Source organism: Rhinoraja longicauda, chromosome 8 (genome assembly GCF_053455715.1).
Source record: "Rhinoraja longicauda isolate Sanriku21f chromosome 8, sRhiLon1.1, whole genome shotgun sequence".
Taxonomy (NCBI): domain Eukaryota; kingdom Metazoa; phylum Chordata; class Chondrichthyes; order Rajiformes; family Arhynchobatidae; genus Rhinoraja; species Rhinoraja longicauda.
The window spans coordinates 70,658,225-70,671,634 of NC_135960.1; the positions used below are offsets into that span (position 1 = coordinate 70,658,225).

Genomic DNA, 13,410 nt, shown 5'->3' on the forward strand with positions numbered 1-13,410 from the left:
GTGTTATTGGACCATGTTAGGTCCTCCGAAATGTGAGTGCCCAGAAACTTGAAGCTGGACACTCTCTCCACACTGTCCCCGTTGATAGAGATCGGGGCATATTCCCCGTTATGTGACCTACGGAAGTTGATGATCAGCTCCTTGGTCTTGGTGGTATTTAGGGACAGGTTGTTATCCGAGCACCAGTCCGCCAGGTTCTGCACCTCCGCTCTATAGTTTGTTTCATCCCCGTTGGTGATAAGCCCGATCACCGTTGTGTCGTCTGCAAACTTGACAATGGTGTTGGTGTCGAATGCAGGAACACAGTCGTGTGTGAAGAGGGAGTAGAGCATGGGGCTCAGAACACAGCCCTGTGGTGTGCCGGTACTCAGGGTGATAGTGGAGGACAGGTGCGGGCCCATTCTCACTGCCTGCGGTCGTTCCAGCAGGAAGTCCAGGATCCAGTCACATAATGACGAGCTGAGGCCTAGCTGATGGAGTTTGGTGATGAGCTTGGTGGGGATCACCGTGTTGAAGGCGGAGCTATAGTCTATGAATAGCATCCTCACGTACGTGCCCTGTCTCTCTAGGTGAGTCAGGACAGTGTGATGAGCCAGAGAGATGGCGTCCTCTGTGGATCTATTTGCCCTGTATGCAAATTGATGTGGGTCCAGTGAGTCAGGGATGCTGGATTTGATGTGTGAGAGGACCAGCCTCTCAAAGCACTTCATGACTATCGGCGTTAGGGCAACCGGGCGGTAGTCGTTCAGGTTGGAGATCTTTGCTTTTTTCGGCACCGGAACTATGATAGCCGACTTCAGGCACTTGGGGACCGTAGCTAGAGATAAAGACAGGTTAAAGATCCTGGTGAATACCTCAGCCAGCTGTTCAGCACAGTCCTTCAGTACCCTTCCTTGAACTCCATCCGGTCCTGCAGCCTTGCGTGGGTTGACCCTTTGCAGAGCGCGTTGTACCTCCTGTGTGTTCAGTTGCAAGACCTGTCCCACCGCCTCGGCTGGGGTTCTTTCACTCAAGGTGGTTTTGCCAGTTTCAAAGCGGGCAAAGAAGGTGTTAAGCTCGTTGGTCAGTGCCATATCGCTGTGGGGGCAGGCAGGGCTGCTCTTGTAGCCAGTGATGTCCCTGACACCCTGCCACATGCTTCTGGTGTCCGTGGTGTTGAAGTATGTCTGGACCTTGGACCTGATACTAAATTAGGGTGAGGCAGTTAACACCATTATTAGGCAGGGGCTAGGAGGAATAAATTGGGAGGCTGATGTAAGATGTAGAAAGATTAACACAGTCAGGGCTTCTGCTCCTGTGCTGTACTGTTCTATGTTCCTGTTAAGACCTGGATCACCTGGAGGGAGTACAGAGAAGGCTCACCAGATTGATTCCTGGGATGGCAGGACTTTCATATGAAGAAAGACTGGATAGACTCGGCTTGTACTCGCTGGAATTTAGAAGATTGAGGGGGGATCTTATAGAAACTTACAAAATTCTTAAGGGGTTGGACAGGCTAGATGTGGGAAGATTGTTCCCGATGTTGGGGAAGTCCGGAACAAGGGGTCACAGTTTAAGGATAAGGGGGAAGTCTTTTAGGACCGAGATGAGAAAGTTTTTTTTCACAAAGAGAGTGATGAATCTGTGGAATTCTCTGCCACAGAAGGTAGTTTGAGGCCAGTTCATTGGCTATATTTAAGAGGGAGTTAGATGTGGCCCTTGTGGCTAAAGGGATCAAGGGGTATGGAGAGAAGGCAGGTACAGGATACTGCGTTGGATGATCAGCCATGATCATATTGAATGGCGGTGCAGGCTCGAAGGGCCAAATGGCCTACTCCTGCACCTATTTTCTATGTTACAATATCCCTCTGTAGATCAAGGCTATTAAAGGTCCTGCCATTAACTGTATATTTTTCCCTTTAAATTTGACCACCCAAAGTGCAACACCTCACACTTACCCAGATTAAGCCCTATCTAAATTTATCTGCCCTTATCTACAACTGATCTATATTCCACTGTGTTCATATTCTTATATTATCTGTCTCACCTAATATCCACCTTCCCCTTAGCTAATAATGAACCATTCTACATTTCCTTACCATCGCCTGCTTTGATCTGTTGTTTTCACACCTCACCCTTCCATATCTCTCGACTCCCCTGTCCCCTCACTCTGAAGAAGGGTCTCGACCCAAAATGTCACCCATTCCTTCTCTCCAGAGATACTGCCTAGCCCGCTGAGTTTTTCCAGCATTTTATGTCTATCTTGAATAAAAAGAATCATCTGATACACCTCTTAAACAAATTGTTACATTTTGCTGCCACGTTTAAGGATTGGTCTACATATACTTTAAGGTCCCTGTATTCCCACACACCCCTCTGTAACCCTTTGCCTATTGTGTAGTCTCTAGCCTTGCGGCAGCTTCCCAAGTCCATCACACACTAGAGTCATGGAGTGATGCAGCCTGGAAACAGGCCCTTCGGCCCAACTTGCACGCACTGGCCAACATGTCCCAGGTACTGGTCCCACCTGCCCGCGTTTGGTCCATATCCCTCCAAACCTGTCCTATCCATGTACCTGTCTAACTGCTTCTTAAACGTTGGGATAGTCCCTGCCTCAACTACCTCCTCTGGCAGCTCGTTCCATACACCGATCACCATGTTCCACACACCCACCACCACCACCACACTTCCATTTGCCACTTCTCCACCCAAATCACAAAATGATTTGTACCTTCCTGCAGGCTGAAGCTTTCTTCTTCACCGTCAACTAAAGAACCAATGTTAATATATCCTGGAAACTGCTTTAAAATGCTACTACATTAAGACAGTCCTGTGAAGTCGCGTATAGTGGTCGAAAGAAGGGCTGGTATAAGAAAATAACTGCAGATGCTGGTACAAATCGAAGGTATTTATTCACAAAATGCTGGAGTAACTCAGCAGGTCAGGCAGCATCTCAGGAGAGAAGGAATGGGTGACTTTTCGGGTCTGAAGAAGGATCTCGACCCGAAACGTCGCCCATTCCTTCTCTCCTGAGATGGTGCCTGACCTGCTCAGTTACTCCAGCATTTTGTGAATAAATACCTTCGATTTGTACCAGCGTGAAAGAAGGGCTGGGGTCCTGTGAGATCAAGAAGTTAAGGAAAAAGCAAAACCAGTGTGGGGGGGGGGGGGGGGGGGGGGTGGGGGGGGAGGAAAAGGGAAATCAGAAAGCTGGAGACTTAGAACAATTGAAGAATAAACAGACAGTGGGAGTGTGATGTTCGATGGAGATTATGGGTTTCCATATTAGCGGATGGCTGTTTTACACATGGGCTAGTGGTTCCACTAAACGGATGAATTATTATATTCCACTGCATTAAACTTTTGTTCACCATCACTGCCAACGGCAATTCCGTTTCAGCCGACATAACATAGCACAATTGCACAGTTTGCTACGGATCACGGGGGGAGACACGAGAACTACCAGGTAAGTGCAGAAGTGCTCACGGTGGAAACTCTCACAGAGTGAGGGAGAAGTTTTGCCAGCTGACTGGGTGTCATTCCTGTAACTAAGACAGCAGATCTTGGCGTCAGCGAGTCACCTTTCAGAGGGGCGCTGAGTGAGAAGTGACGCCAGGCGACTGGGAATTGGGTAAAGTTGATTCGGTCAGTCACTGACGTATATCACGAAATTAGTGGAATGAATAAAAAGCAGATCTTGAGGAAGCGGACAGGAGTCTTCAGCAAGTGCCTGTTTGGAGCCGTGCGGTCAACATCTCCTGGGCCAGCCAGCAACCCCTGCTACATCAGCCTAAATTGGACATACCTAGAAATTCCGTGAGTTACTTGAAATATACATACATACATTTTTAACACAAAACGCTGGAGTAACTCAGCGGGTCAGACAGCATCTTTGGAGAGATTAAACCAGGGAGGTTTCGGGAAAGGGTCTCAACCCGAAACGCCACCTATTCCTTCTCTCCAGAGATGCTGCCGTGACCCGCTGAGTTACTCCAGCTTTTTGTGTCTGTCTATCTTCGGTTTAAACCAGCATCTGCAGTTCCTTCCTGAACATTTTAACGTGGGGTTTGCATTTCAGAACGATTCAAAGTCTGTAGAGTTCATGTTTTAAAACGTTTCCGACAGATTGTGGGGAGAGTGTGTACTTTTGTAACTTACTCCACTTGCAGAGAAAAACAATATTTTCATGCAAGACACCTGTTTGTTGTTACGTTCCGCAGTCAGGACTCCACCCAAACAAACCCCTGTCGAGGAATGAAGCTGTTGTTCGCTTGTTGTGTCGCGTGCTTGCTGCTGTTCATCGCGTTTGCCGACGCCGGTACCCGGGTTCACGGATCCCCGGTGGAGATCAGGAGTAAGTGACCGATCGCCTTACCCAGTTGGTGATGATGGGAGATTGCTCAGCGTGCACTTTTAAATAGTCTCAACCCGTTTCGTTAGTACGAGCGGGATGTGACTCAAACAAGGACAAGTGGGGCTGGGTTGGAGTGAAAGTGTGGGACTCCATTAGAATAACATTATCTCTAAATCTAAATCTAAAAAAAAAATCTAAATTAGAATAATATCAGTCTGAAGAAGGGTCTCGACCCGAAACATCGCCCATTCCTTCTCTCCTGAGATGCTGCCTGACCTGCTGAGTTACTCCAGCATTTTGTGAAATAAATACCTTCGATTTGTACCAGCAAATGCAGTTATTTTCTTACATTAGAATAACATGTACTGTTTTGAGTCTGAAGGGTCTCGACCCATTCCTTCTCTCCAGAGATACGGTCTGACCCGTTGAGTAACTCCAGCTTTTTGTGTCTGTCTTCGCTTTTCAACCAGCGTCTGCGGTTCCTTGATAGACACAAGAAGCTGGAGTAACTCAGCAGGTCAGGCAGCATCTCTGGAGAGAAGGAGTGGGTGACGTTTCGGGTCGGGACCCTTCTCCAGAGAGTTCCTACCTACACAATTTGCAGTTCCTTCCTACACGTACTATTTTAAGTTGCAACACAAAGTTGGAGTAACTCAGCGGATCAGACGGCATTTCTGGAGGGCATGGATAGGCGACTTTTCGGGTAGGGGCCCTTCACCAGACATTCGATGCCGGGTGGCTCGAGTGCTTATGAGAGGGACTTGGGGGGTTAACGAACAATAATTCCCACCTCCCACTACAATCTGTCTGAAGAAGGTGCCCGACCCGAAACGTCACCTATATATTTCTGACCAGCGGAGTTACTCCAGCATTTTGGTATAGGAGTAGAGAGGTTCTTCTACAGTTGTAAGACCACATCTGGAGTATTGTGTACAGTTTTGGTCTCCTAATTTGAGGAAGGTCATCCTTGTAATTGAGGCAGTGCAGCGTAGGTTCACGAGATTGATCCCTGGGATGGAGGGACTGACATATGAGGAAAGATTGAAAAGACTAGGCATGTATTCACTGGAGTTTAGAAGGATGAGAGGGGATCTTATAGAGACATATAAAATTATAAAAGGACTGGACAAGCTAGATGCAGGAAAAATATTCCCAATGTTGGGGGAGTCCAGAACCAGGGGCCACAGTCTTAGAATAAAGGGGAGGCCATTTAAAACTGAGGTGAGAAATAACTTTTTCACCCAGAGAGTTGTGAATTTGTGGCATTCTCTGCCACAGAGGGCAGTGGAGGCCAAATCACTGGATGGATTTAAGAGAGAGTTAGACAGAGCTCTGGGGGGCTGTAGAATCAAGGGATATGGGGAGAAGGCAGGCATGGGTTACTGATTGTGGATGATCAGCCATGATCACAATGAATGGCGGTGCTGGCTCGAAGGGCCGAATGGCCTCCTCCTGCACCTATTTTCTATGTTTCTATTTTGCGTCTATTGTTAACAATAAGAAAATGTTTTGCTCACGATTCCAGCGTTTGCAGACTCTTGTGTGTCTCAAAAAATAGAAAATGCAAGATATGCTGCGCTGGTCTGGAAGTGTCAGTGGAGTGGGAAACAGTTAAATTATACGGGCTAATTTGGTCTCGGCTTAGAGCCGTGCGCGTCTTATTTGGAGTTTCGTACTGCCCTCGATCTCCTATCTAGGCGAGAGAGGAAGGTGAGCCAAAAGGTCTGAAGATTTGCAGTGGAGTCGCTGCTAGGTTCGATTCTGACCTTGGGTTCTGTAGTTTGCATCCCGTGGGATTTCTCGGGTGGTCCAGTTTCCTCCCAAAGACGTGTGGGTTTGTAGGTTAACTGGTTGTGTGAATTGCCCCAAACATGAGAAATTAGAAATGAGAATTCAAATGAGAAATGAGAAGTGAATGAGAAATTAGCTAACACAGCACTAGTGTGTGGGAAGGAACTGCAGATGCTGGTTTAAACCTATAGATTGACACGCTGGAGTAACTCAGCGGGACAGGCAGCATCTCTGGAGAGAAGGGATGGGCGACGTTTCTTCAGACTGCACTAGTGCGAATGGGTCGCTGGTCGGCGAGGTCTCGGTGGGCCGAACGACAGGTTTCCATGCTGTAACTCTGAATTGAACTAAAACTGGAAACTGAGGAGAGGCACTGAAGTTATTTCTCCAGAGATGCTGACTGATCCATTGAGTCACCCCAGCTTTTTGTGTCTATCTTCGGTTTAAACCTGCATCTGCAGTTCCTTCCTAAACATTCCGTGAATCCCTATCCAGTAAATAAAAGCAAAGTCCTGACAATATAAATGATTATGTTTTGGTTCTCAGATGCTGATATTGATTCATCTTGGTATACTGGGCGTGGGATAAGGCCTGTGGGTCGTTTTGGAAGAAGAGGACTAACCTTGGAAAAAAACAGAAAATATGGATTTGCTACTCGCAGTGTCTGTGGTCCAATTCGAGAGAGTGGAGATTCTAACATGGATGAATAACTGGCTTCTGGCCTGCAGCTCTGTCAACACACAAAGCCAAACTTTTTAAATTATCTGCTTATTGTTGATTGTGTACTTAGGACAAATCACAAACTAATGATTATCTGTCAAGCAAGAATAGTGTTTTGAAACCCAATATGCATCTATATATTGAAACTCTCGTTTGTTTGTTTGTTCCTGAACTACAACTAAAACGGTACACAATAGCTCGGCAATTTTAGGCCCACCTTACTCACCGTCGTTCCTTTGGTGCTAATGGAAGAAGTTTCATTGAAATTAGTGTTATATTTTTTGTTATTCACATTTTAAAGTTTAAATCTTTCTCCTAGGGAGGGAGGGGAGAGGGAGGGAGGGAAGGGGAGAAGGGAGGATAAGGGGGGTTGAGGGGGATGGAGTGAGGGGAAGGGAAGGGGGAGGGGGGGGAGAGGGAGGGCCCAACGGGTCCACTTGGTCTAGTATTGTAACAAAATTTTAATGCTATTTGAATTCCCATGTAAAATGGGTTCTTGGGAGCCAATTCATCGTCAAACCAATTCATAGTTTGCTACCATAGAACCCTAATCTTGAATTCTATGTCACTTGGAAGCCCTCAAGGAAATATTTAGGAAGTAGAATGGATTGTTGTTCTACTTTTTTCTAAACCTGCAGCTTTCCCTCAGCAATAGCTCCCACCCTCAACCCACTTTCCTGGTTCCTGCCAGATCTTGAGGAGCTTTTTTCCAGTCAGCTCATTTGATAACTTCCTGCTTAACTGCTTATTTAACTGCTTATAACTGCTTATTATCCCTGTTCTCTGTATGTAATTTCTGATTCCTGTTTTTTAAGTTCCTTCACAATTTTGCTTTCCTCTGAACATGATTTTCATATTTAGTTCAGATTCAGCATCAAAAGCTTTTCATAATAGCCACTTAATTGTTTTAATTTCATCTTTAATTGGATTTAAGATTAACTTTAAGAATTGGGGGGTTATTGAAGTGAGATCTATTATATAAAGATAGTATAGATACAGCAAGTTATTACATTTTAATTTAAAATAATGTGACAAAATACCTACATTGTTGCCAGGAGAATGAGGAGTGAAATCGGGAAACTGGATGAAAAGTCCCATGAACTATTCTAAAAGAATGTGGAAACTGTGAAGATTTAAATTTAGATCTGCTTTTTAACATGTGTGTGCTTATATATATATATATATATGAATGATAATATGGTATTAAGGGATACATACATAGACACAATAGGTGCAGAAGTAGGCCATTCGGCCCTTTGAGCCATTCAATGTGATCATCCACCATCAGTACCCCGTTCCTGCCTTCTCCCCATTTCCCTTGATTCCACTAGCCCTAAGAGCTCTTTATAACTCTCTTTTGAATGCATCCAGTGAATCTGCCTCCACTGCCTTCTGAGTCAGAGAATTCCACAAATTTACAACTCTGTGTGAAAAAGTTTTTCCTCATCTCAGTTCTAAATGGCCTACCCCTTATTCTTAAACTGTGGCCCCTGGTTCTGGACTCCCCCAACATCGGGAACATGTTTCCTGCATCTAGCGTGTCTAATCCCTTAATAATTTTATATGTTTCTATAAGATACCTTCTCATCCTTCTAAATTCCAGTGAATACAAGCCCAGTCGCTACATTCTTTCATCATATCACAGTCCCGCCATCCCGGGAATTAACCTCGTGAACCTAGGCTGCACTCCCTCAATAGCAAGGATGTGGAGAATAGACACAAAAAGCTGGAGTAACTAAGCGAGACAGAAGGCATCTCTGGATAGAAAGAATGGGTGACTTTTCAGGTTGAGACACTTCTTCAGACTGAGTCAGGGGAGAGGGAGAAACAGAGATATGGAAGGGTAAGGTGTGAAAAAGAAACATCAAAGGGGACGAAAATCAAGGAAAATGTATAGATTATTGTTAGTTGGGAGAAGGTGATAATGAAGCATACAAAGATAAAATAGATGTTAGATGGGGAATAGATGTTAACATGTAAATTTGAATGTCAAAACAGGATCAAGGATTTAATGGCTTCTTGTCACTACCATCAATTTCTTCGCTGGCAGGGGACTCAGAATGAACGTTGTTTTTACAATATCAAATTCTTATGGCCCCACGTAATCTTCAGTATAAGAACTCTATTTTTTGTGTTTGCAACATTGTGAACCTCCTGTTATTTTTGTTTTGTGACCGGCTTTTCATCTCAATATGCCAGTAAACATTCTTTCCTGCCCCATGGTTAGTTTGCAGTGACTGTCAAATTATTTTTACTACTGCCTCAAGCCTCATTTTTAAACAGTGATCCTAGACCTAGATTGTTCTACATGTGGATACACGCTCTCCCATCCATCCTGCCAAACCCCATTTGAATCTGATCTGATCACTTTCCACTTTTTCCCATATGATCAAGTCTGATTGGTATGGTTTTGCCTTCTTGGGCAATCTCTTGGGACTGAGGATGGCCAGCTTCCACTCTAGGTCTGAGGTGGGTGGCAAGGCTGATGTGGGATCCACAACTCTGCTACGAATGGGGCAGGAGATGCTGGACAGGGCAGAAATGTGGACTTGTTTCATGGGTATCCCATGTTTACTCTGGGCTTGTGTGGTCCTGAAATGTGGACTCGTTTCTTATTACCATCCTCAAGTTCATGGTCTCCAGTGTGTTGAGGTAGTCTCTGTTTCAGGTGGGCAGGAAGCATAGCTGTTTAGTAGACCACATCGTTTGACGTAATTCTCTTCAAATACTCTTTATCTCAAACAGCAAAAAAACTGTTCCAGCATGTTGATAGTGAATTTCATCATTGACGCCTGCCTTCACTGAGAGATGACTCCCGTGATAAAATAAGTTGTTCAACTTTTCCAGTGTCTTGACTTAGATATTTATTGACTGAGCCCTTTGTTATGAAGCGGGGAATCTTGGCTGAGCACCTTTTAAAAAAAAAAAATGTTAAGCGTAAGAATCATTTTTACAGATGTTCATGTGAATTAGTTAATGTGAATCTGTAAATTAGCTCCTTCCTACCAGGAAGTTTCTATGATAAACCGTCTGTTATTGTCTATTATTTCTAAATTAGGTTCATTGCTATGTTGAAATCAGTTATTCTATATGAACTTGTTTGAATAATATTTGAAATGAATTAATAAACAAAGGAGGGGTGGGACAATATTGCAGACTTTTTTATTTGTTGAAATCTGTCATTGCCATGAATCTACTTTATATAGAGAAAACTGTTTCTGAAGTAGAAAATGGACAAAAACATTACAAAGTTCATTCTTCATATACTGAAATACAGACTTGCCTAGTTCTACATTTTTGCCGTGTCCATTTTCCTTCTTTACTCCCCATACACACTGCATCTAACAGTTGCATTAAAAAATTGATGCAATCAAAATTCAGAGCACATTTTGTATCTTTTGTGAATCTGTAAGATGGCAATGGAAGAACTTTATACTAAAATGAGCTTTCAATACACCCGAGTGCAATTAGCAGCACGCACCGAAATTGACTAGTTAAACAAGAACAAACAACAAAATCTTCTCCCTAAATCCAAGAGAGTACACAATCAGTTTCAGTTTAGTTTATTGTCACGTGTACCAAGGCACAGTGAAAAACTTTTGTTGCATGCTAACCAGCCAGCAGAAAGACAATACATAATTACAATTGAATCATGGTGTCAGATTGAATATTTAGGACTTTTAGTTTCCTGAATTATCAGTGTTGAGAATATTGGACCAAATAATCCCATCTCGCCATCATGCAAACAGATGGTAAGATTTCACCAGCAATTTGGTGAGAATCAAGCAGGGCCTGTGCACAGAAAATTGACAGGCTTGCACTCACATTGAGCAATAAGAGGAATCTTTGCTGAAATCAAACTGCATGAGAAACTCAACACCGTGGAAGAGCATAATTGCCAGAGGAATCACAACAGGGAGAGAAGGTCGACCATGTTCATCTGCCATCAAACACCTCTTAACTGGAATCTACCTAACATTTGCCAGTTCTTATTCCACCCATTCCCTTCACCTTGCTCGACCAGCTTTCTCCCCTCTATTTCAACAGTCAGGAGGGTCCCGATCCAAAATGTACTTTGTCCATTTTCTTCCATAGATGTTGCCTAACCCACTGAGTTCCTCCAGCACTTCGTTTTTAAAAAAACGTAAGATTCTACCATGGGCGTGTTTCTGAGAGAAATCCTTTCAACCACGCCTACAACCAGCAGAACAAAGTGTACCCTGTACAGGAACGGCCTAAGGAGACACAGAATGCTGGAATCAGAGGCAGAAATAAATATGCTGCTGGAGGAACTCAGCAGGCCGAACAGCGTCTGTGGAGGCAGATTGTCAATCCTGGCCTGATTGCCCCCACAAACGCCCATTCAATTCCTCCAGCAGTTTTTTCGCGAAAGGAACGGCGGGTGGAGATCAGAAAGACCAGGGAATAGACACAAAATGCTGGAGTAACTCAGCGGGACATGCAGCATCTCTGGATAGAAGGAATGGGTGAGGTTTCGAGTGGAGACCCTTCTTCAGAACTGCCCCGCCTCCCGAAGTTGTGGCAAAGGCAGAAATCAATGACGAAACTGAGGATCACCTTTAATGCGCCAGGCACATTTTGGACAAGTGAGGAAAAGCGTGTTCTAGCATAAAACCCATGCTCTATTGAAGATAGCCACGAAATGCTGGAGTAACTCAGCGGGGCAGGCAACATGTGTAGGAAAGAACTGCAGATGCTGGTTTAAACCGAAGGTAGACACAAAATGGTGGAGTAACTCAGCGGGTCAGGCAGCATCTCTGGAGAGAAGGAATGGGTGACGTTTCGGGTCAAAACCCTTCTTCAGACTGAGTCTGGGGAGAAGGAGACTAGAGATATGGTAGGGTAAAGACCCAAAGTTGCACTGGGTCCTGGCAGCAGCCCACACCTCACCCCAAACCAGGTGGCCATAAGTGCATGAATGATAGGAGCAGAATTAGGCCATTCGGCCCATCACGTCTACTCCACCATTCAATCACGGCTGATCTATCTCTCCCTCCTAACCCCATGCTCCTGCCTTCTCCCCATCACCCCTCACTCATCAACAATCTGTCAACCTCCGCCTTTCAGCTGCGAGGTGTGAAATGCCGGGTTGTTGTGTGTGTTTGGTTCACAGCCAAGCCGGGCTGCTGGAGATGGCTGTCGGCGAGCGGCTGGGACTGGGACTGGCAGAGTAGAGAGCTCACCCCGCCTCGGCCTGGCTGTGCCCCGCCGCTCCCCGGCCTGTGGCTGCCTGTGCCCGGCCTGTCCTGTCCCAGCCTCGGCCGCAGGGCCCGAGTCTTGGCCGCCGGTCCCCGACCCCAGGCCCAGCGGTGCCGGTGCCGGGCGCGGGGGGTTGGGGCCGAGCGGCCGGTCGGGCCCGGGTCTTGCCCGAGTGAGTCCCCGATCCCGGATCCCCGGGTCTTGCTCGGGGTCCCGAGCTGGCGCAGGCGCAGGCGCAGTGCCGGTTGGGGCCGAGCGGTGCCGGTGCCTGCCGGGGTGCGCATGCGCAGTGCCGCGCCGCTCCGGCTCTCCAATGGCGGACGTGTTGTGAAGCGAAGACGAGGTTGAGTAGACTCGTTCCGGCGCCGTGTGCCCGACCCGACCCGCGCCCCGCACACCCACCCACACTACACTACACACACTCACTCACACCACACACAACACAACACGCAGCGAACACCCACCACTCCCCGCCACTGCAGGCGCCTCTGCGCCAGCAAGGGAAGGCAGCTACGGGCAACAAAATGGCGAGAGGACTGCGGGCTGCCTGTGGAGATTGGGAGAGGGGGGCAGTCTGTGTGTCCCAGTCCCACTCCCAACTTAGTCAGTCCCACTCCCAACTCCGTCCCAGTCCGTCCCTGTCCCACTCCCAACTCCGTCCCAGTCCGTCCCTGTCCCACTCCCAACTTAGTCAGTCCCACTCCCAACTCCGTCCCAGTCAATGTATCCCAATCCCAACTCAGTCAGTCCCAGTCAGTGTGTCCCACTCCCACTCCCAACTCCGTCCCAGTCAGTGTCCCAGTCCCACTCCCAACTCAGTCAGTCCCTGTCCCAGTCAGTCCCTGTCTCAGTCAGTCTCACTTCCAACTCCCGACTCAGTCAGTCCCAGTCAATGTGTCCCACTCCCAACTCAGTCAGTCAGTGTCTCAGTCCCACTCCCAACTCAGTCAGTCAGTGTCCCAGTCCCACTCCCAACTCAGTCAGTCCCTGTCTCAGTCAGTCCCACTTCCAACTCCCAACTCAGTCAGTCCCAGTCAATGTGTCCCAGTCCCACTCCCAACTCAGTCAATCCCTGTCCCAGTCAGTCCCTGTCTCAGTCAGTCCCACTCCCGACTCAGTCAGTCCCAGTCAATGTGTCCCAGTCCCACTCCCAACTCAGTTAGTCCCTGTACCAGTCAATCCCTGTTTCATTCAGTCCCACTCCCATATCCCGACTCATTCAGTCCCACTCCCAACTCCTGACTCATTCAGTCCCAGTCTGTCTCTGTCCCACTCCCAACTCCCGTCCCAGTCCCAACTCAGTCAGTTCCAGTCCCTGTCCCAGTCAGTCCCACTCCCAACTCCTG

At 46.8% G+C, this 13,410-nt stretch overlaps 1 protein-coding gene across 3 annotated transcripts in view; it reads left to right on the top strand.

Moving 5' to 3' along the window:
• The first annotated feature begins 12,359 nt into the window (after positions 1-12,359).
• The window catches only part of LOC144596074 (calcium-responsive transcription factor-like), a 70,679-nt gene continuing 69,628 nt past the window's right edge, over positions 12,360-13,410 (top strand). For all 3 annotated transcript variants that reach the window (XM_078404194.1, XM_078404196.1, XM_078404197.1), the window contains exon 1: positions 12,360-12,407. The gene's annotated coding sequence lies outside the window, so the exon portion shown is untranslated. The remainder of the gene's footprint in view (positions 12,408-13,410) is intronic.